The following is a 7,301-nucleotide window of genomic DNA, read 5'->3' as shown; positions in this document are numbered from 1 at the left end:
GAGCTGGTGTAGATTGGACATCTTTTGCTAAAGACTCGTTTTCAAGATATATAAATGTATGTTTTACTTTCGACTGCGTCCATGGACCATATGTATAATATTTTGAGCTTGTGAACTTCATGTTTTATATATATGGAATAAAGTATGTTTCATTTCGTGACCTGTTGAATCTGATATTAGGTTAGTCCAACCTAACACAACTCTATGATTTGGTACGGGTTGCAAAGCCTTAGGCCGAAGATTAGAGGAAACGAGTTTTGAATGGATATTCTGGGTTACAGAATTATGTTTGTGACTTGGAAAGTCTATTCTCAACCCGTCGTAACACTTTCGGACTTGGCAGAGGAAGGTCGTTCGGGCATGTTCTTGTTTGATTGTTGTCCGGCTGACTGACCGATGTCTAAAATGGTTCGGGGGTGTTACATCACTAATATTAAAATTTAATATATGGTGTTTGCAAGTTTGAGAAGAAGCTTTGAAAAAAAAAATGTTATGTTTCGCCTATCACGTTATAGTAGTTATGGACTTAGGGGTTTAACACATAAAATCGAAAAAAAAAGTGGATCAATAACATATTATAAGCAAAACAATAACTATGTGAAATAAAAAAAAGTATAGCTCATTTAAATTCCGAAAACATAGTTGCATAAAAGAAATTGAAGGTTATTTGACCCTCTAAATTGTAAAGGTTGTTCCAGATGTGATCAGCACGTGAGACTTGTTGGTGGTTTGTTCCTGGAAGTTTCTTCCCATCTTCAAGGTCGTCTAATGCAGAGCTCTCATGGCGGCAAAGGTGGTGACACTCGCATGCTTATATTGCTTGCTCGAGAAGACTAATACACTAGCCGAGACGATTTACAGTGATTCAGTCTCTTCGAAACAGAGATCACCTCATCGAGCAGTAACAAAACCGAATACGACACATTTATCTAGAAATAGATTTTCAACGTCCTATTTCAGCAATGAGAGGCGGTTCTCAAGAACGTGAGTGCTCTGCTAAATGCATGAAAGCAGGTATGGAGAAAAGGGTTTTTTCATGGACACAACTTAGGTTCACCCCCTAGGGTGAACCTTTAAATTCACCCCACCCTTTTAGACCAATCAAATTGACACATGGATTATTAATTAAAAAACATTAAATTAAATAAAAATAGCTACAAAAAATAAAAACGTTAATTTTAACGACGTTAACGCTTCCGGCTAAACTCTAAACCCTAAATCTTAAATTCTAAATCTTATACCCTAAATTCTAAACTCAAATCCAAACCCCTAAACCCAAACTCTATATCCTAAACCCTAATCCTAGATCCTAAACCCAAATTATATACCCTAAACCCAAAAACTAGACTATAAACCTAAACTCTATACCCTAAACCCAAGTCGTAGACCCTAAACCCAAACCGTAAATCTTAAACCCAAATTATATACCCTAAACCCACCTTAACCATAAGTCCAAACGGTAAATCCTAAACCCAAACCGTAAATCCTAAACCCAAAACCTATAACTAAACCCTAATCCTAGACCGAAAACCCAAACGGTAAACCCTAAACTGAAACCCCAAACTTAGATGCTATAGGGTTTGGTTAAGGTTTACAGTTTGAGTTTAGGGTCTAAGACTTGGGTTTAGGGTATAGGATTTCGGTTTATAGTCTATTTTTTGGGTTTAAGGTATATAATTTGGGTTTAGGGTCTAGGATTAGGGTTTAGGGTATAGGGTTTGGGTTTAGGGGTTTGAATTTGGGTTTAGAATCTAGGGTATAGGGTTTAGAATTTAAGATTTAGGGTTTAGGGTTTCGCTGGAAGCGTTAACGTCGTTAAAATTAGCGTTTTTATTTTTTGTAACTATTTTTTATTAATTTAATGTTTTTGAATTAATAATCTATGCGTCACTTTGAATGGTCCTAAAGGGTGGGGTGAATTTAAAGGTTCACCCTAGGGGGTGAACTTAAGTTCTGTCCTTTTTTCATTAACACTAGGCATCATACTAAAGTTCTTTTAAAGGAATGTTAGTGTGAATGCATTAAATCCACAGTTTTGGTGAGGAACGTTCTCTGCGTGACACCTAAGCGTTTTACTAAATAAAAGCTTCTCGTGAAGCCATGTCACCACGTCACATTCATTGCCAATAAACTTTTAAGGTAAGTTTTAAAAGTGATTCTCCTTTAATATATAGGGGATGTAATCCAAATAAAAGACAAAAGAAAGCGGTTGTAACTTTGATTGGAAAGGCACCAGACTTAGGGATATTTGCGAAGACCAGTCAAAAACCTATGGATTTAATAAAGAACCGTTCTTGAACTCCAATGACATATTCAAATCATTCAACTTTCATTGCAGAGATTATATGTGTTTAGATCCTAGAATTCCATATTTCTTTGCAAATTCAACAGTTCGGACAAGCAATGAGAATGAGTTTGATAAGTTCACAAAATCCCTAAACCAAATTTCTTTATAGATATGCATTTTGCTCATCAAAGATTAATTCAAGAAATCAATAACACTTTCATGTTTGTCAACTAACCTAAGATCTAAATTCCAGGGGATTAATCTAGAACTAGCATTAATTCGATTCAGATGAAGAAGTATAAGATTACCCTAACAATTCTATCAAGTCTAACAATTAATCCTTAATCATTGAAAATCATAAATCTAACAAGTGAATTAGTAAGACATAATAGCAGAAATAAAAATCATAGTGTGAATAAATTGCATTAAGAAATTAAAAAGAGAAGTAAAGGATTTTGAAATCTTCTATCTACAAGGTGAGTTCTGATTTTTCTCTCCATATCTTACAATCTCCCCAACTCTCTCAAAATATGAATGATGATACAATAACTCTAAAAACTTAATTAAAGTCTAAAACACGAAAAATACTTGATTGCAAATAGTGGAAAACTTTGGGAGATTCTTCAATTTCTTGAAATTTTTTAAAAGCACATGGAGATTTCTATACACGATGGGTGTCGACCAACACCAAGGGCTGCTGTCGATTGAGACCATGTCCAAAAAAGTTTTTCAATTTGATGTTTTCAGCTCCAATTCTTCTTAGGCTCTAAAATGCTCCAAAAGCTTTATTCTTGTCTAAAACGTACATGAACCTACAAAGACTCATAGAAACTCCAAAAAAAATATTTCTAGTTATGTTTCAACTTTAAGATTATTGCTAGTTTTCATGTCTCGTTAGATTAGGATTGTATTATGTTGGTGTTATTAAAGGAGAACGTAATGTTCTTATTAGACTTGGTTTTTGATTTAATAAGCAAAAAAGTTTCTTCTCTAACAAATCGCCCCACAATTCTATTTCTCTATTGAGCTATACGAAATCGAGTCGTTGAAGAACTTAATCAGAGTTTGGTTACAGATTATTTGATTATCTCAATACGCTGCTGCGACATTCTCTCACATTGGTTTTCTTCTTTTTGTAACCCGATTGAGGTGATCGGTGATGAGCGATGTCATGTCGGAGGTGTTTTCTGGTTATCTATCTATTTTGAGGATGGAAAGATCCTAACTGGACGACTCGTTAACACTACGAACCAGGTTAACTCGCATGTGTTTTTCTATTCAAGCTAAGTTCATGATTGTTAAGTCTATCAATGGTGACCGAAGAAGTTTGATTTTCAACAAAGAAAGTTTTGAAAGAGAAAAGCTAAGTTCAATGTAGCTTGTTTTATAATTATTTTGTAGGGAAATTTTATTCAGTTTAATTATCTCTTAAGAGTCAATTTTCTTTTTGACTATCATATTTCTGATACTGATACACTACTGCATCTAATCTTTATTCATGGCATTGACTATCAGATTTCTGCGACGAGCTAAATTTTACTAGAAATGTTATCACTTTCAACATAGATATAAATTTATTAGATATGTTAGGGCTAGGATGTTGTAGTAGGTAAAAGATGAGAGAAGGGATTGAAATCTAGGTTTTCTGTTTAATAGTTTTGGTTAATGGTTTTAATTTAGTTCTTTTAACTTCTGATGATTAACTCGTCCACATTACCTTTCTTAATGGTTAAAAGATCTCCAAAGTTACTCTATATTCACATTTAATTTTTGGATAAAAATATTTCCGATTCATAACACGGGATTAAAAATACAATAAATCCTCACGGATTTAAGTCTTGACCACGACTCTCAAGTTTTTGTAAAGTATGTTTTCGTCGCTAACCAACAAAAATTATTATTCAAAATCTAACTATTTTACCTAATTAGCTAGAGTAACTGCATATTTTATGTATAAATGCCATTATATCCTCCTAATCAACAAACGGAACCTACTAAAATATATATTAAAATAAATATTTAAATAATTATAATTATTTTATCGTTCTTATTCTTCGTCACATATTTACATTTAGGTACGTGATCAAGAGACAAAGCTAGGAAAATATAATTCTTCTCCTTTATTATTCTATCAATTTCATTGTCAGTACGTCTCAATCACCTTCGCATCTATAATCAACACCACCATCACCACTGATTGTTTAACTGTCGTCATCATATTTTCTTCCACCAACGTTGCAACCCATCTTCTCCTCATTTTCTCCCACCATCTCTTCTTCTTTTCCATCTACTGTATTAACAACAAAATTTCTTCTTCAACCAACTCTAGATACACCTTCTATTCTATCGCCTCGTCGTTAAATCTGCCACTGAAAGAAAATAAATAAATATATGCATTATCATGGTACCTGCAAAATACAAAAGCCGAAATAGATTCATTAGGAGTCTGAATAAGTAAACATGACCTAAAGGAAGTCATTAACAATTTCATGTAAACAGACATAAAAACATGAATAAACTAAAGCTAGCTTATGTAAACTCATGTAAGCAGACATGAAAAAATGAACATGGAATGTCTATTAATCATGAATCTATGATAGTTAGAGTCAATCGATACATGAAACAAAGTACTGCAATGGTATGTGGTAGCTTCAGCTTCGGGAGAAAAGAGGAACCCAAAACTACATTCATATAAAAAAACCTGCTTCATATCTTCTTCGTAATCACCAACAGTAAAGTTGATATCAGAATCAACACCTCTAAATTTGATAGCAGCTGGATCAAAAGCTCTACGTATACATTAAAAAAAAATAAAAAAAAAAAACTCAAAGACAAAGTTGATTAATATACAAAACCAAATCCCAAAGAATGATGTAGAGGTACCTAGCAGGCGCATGAGCAGTGTCAAAACCACCTATAAATTGAAATGAAGAAGAGAGTTAAAGATGAAATCAACAACACTTGTTGTCGTTCTATCAACAATCACTTAAAATTATTAATCTTACCTAAATGAACTTGTTTCCCACAATCTCTGCATTTAAAAATAAAATAAAAAGGAGTTCTTGATTTGATCTAAAAAAGTACAAAATAAAAGTTGAGAAAAATGAGTGTCACCAAATATGAGATTCCCATATACTGCGAGCATCTTGACCTTGGTCCTCTCCGGCTCTTTCTCACCTGAGCCGGCGCCGGTCCCGGAGACACCAATCTCGTGTCGAAAGAGAGATCCATCCAGCTTCTGGAGCTCGAACCTCGTAGGTGACTACAGTCTCTAGCCACGGGGAAAACTCTTTAGTAACGCCGGAGATGGAAGTGGTGCTTTCGTCCCCCCCCTCCTCCGACTTTTAATATATCGAAGCTGAGAGTGAAGGTGACATATTTATACCCAAAAGCTCACCGTCTTGCCGACGCAAGCAACACATTAAAGAACACAGCGTGGGCGTCTGAGTTAGTGGGATTTAACACGATGAAACCATAACGCACTCCGTTACAGAAATCGCGAAGAAGCTCTAAAGTCACTGTCGCCGTTGAACGTAGAAGAGAGAAGACTCCAAAACATGTCTCAGCTTCATCAGATTAGGGTTAGCTTCACGGGACTCTGGGACGAAATCACAGTACGAACTTAAGCCAAATCTATCTAAAAATGTGTATGGTTAAAAGCCCACAGGATCTCCAAATAAATGAAAAGCTGCACTTTGAAGGACGGGGCAGGTGTCGCATCCAAGAACTCCGACTTAGTGACGTGTAATCTGACGTTGCAGCCTCTTGAGTGATTAAATTCTATTTTATAATAATAGATTTATTTTGTTTCATTACATTTGCTAATTAATTATAAGTCATATATTATGTTTCAAATTACAATTTAAATTTTATGTACTATATGTTTTCATGTTTATGAATATTTGTAATTTTTAACGAAAGAAAGTTGGGACATTTATTATTAAATGGTGGTATCATCAAAAACAAAAAAAGAAACCAACTAGCTCAATACTTTGTGTTTTGAGGATATACCAACGTTTTGGTTTGCAACAAGAAACTAAGATGTAACTAAGTCCGAAAATTCTGCTTCTCTCAACTATAACTGCGTGATGTTAATTTAAGGGATCCATCTGGATGAAGCTGCAAATCGATATTTGTTTAGTAAACCAAATGCAACAGCTAGATAGATCATCTGAACGCTTCTCAAAAACTCAGCTGGAAATTTATAAAAATAAAAATTCTATACGAAATGTATTTGATTCAGTCCAAAATGATAAATATAAAGTTCTCTAAACTTAAGATGATCTTATTTAAATTTAAAACCATGAAATTAATTTATTTTCAAAACAATAAATTCACATTTTTCGTCAAAACTGTAAATCACACATCCAACAAAATTAACATTTTCCACTAAAACTATAAAAAAATTATGTTTTGTGTCAAAACCGTGAAATCCCATTTTTCGCTGAAAAAATACATTTTACTACTAAACAAATATGTGGCAAATATCTCCTCTAAAAACAAATAATCATGCCAAAATCACAAAACTGATTTTTCCACCAAAATTTCAATAATCATGCTAAATTCACATTTCTGTTCGTTCGCGGTTGACCCAATAATCCGCCGACACGAGAAGTTGTTCAGTTCAGTCTCTGGTTTGTGTTTAAAAACATTGATGTTAAGAAACATTGATGTTAAATGACTGGGAGCAAAGTGATTTGCACCGACATAGTAAAGTCACTACAAGAAAACAGCGGTATTCTGACGGACATTCCGACGGAAAATGAAATACTCGGAATATACCGACGGAATTCCGAGGAATTATTAATCCGTCGGAATATTCTTATGGAATACCGAGGAAAAACGTATTCCTCGAAAAAAACTAATGAATTCCGAGGATATATTATAGCCGTTAGAGAGCCGTTGGGGGATTTTAAAAATTCCGAGGAAATTCCGACGAACTAGCCGTTTCCGTCGGAATTTCGTCAGAATTTCCTCGGTCTGTCGGCACGATTTCAACTATAAATACAAGCAC

The sequence above is a fragment of the Brassica oleracea genome, chromosome C2 (assembly GCF_000695525.1).
Source record: "Brassica oleracea var. oleracea cultivar TO1000 chromosome C2, BOL, whole genome shotgun sequence".
NCBI classification, from domain to species: domain Eukaryota; kingdom Viridiplantae; phylum Streptophyta; class Magnoliopsida; order Brassicales; family Brassicaceae; genus Brassica; species Brassica oleracea.
This window is presented reverse-complemented; position numbering follows the sequence as displayed.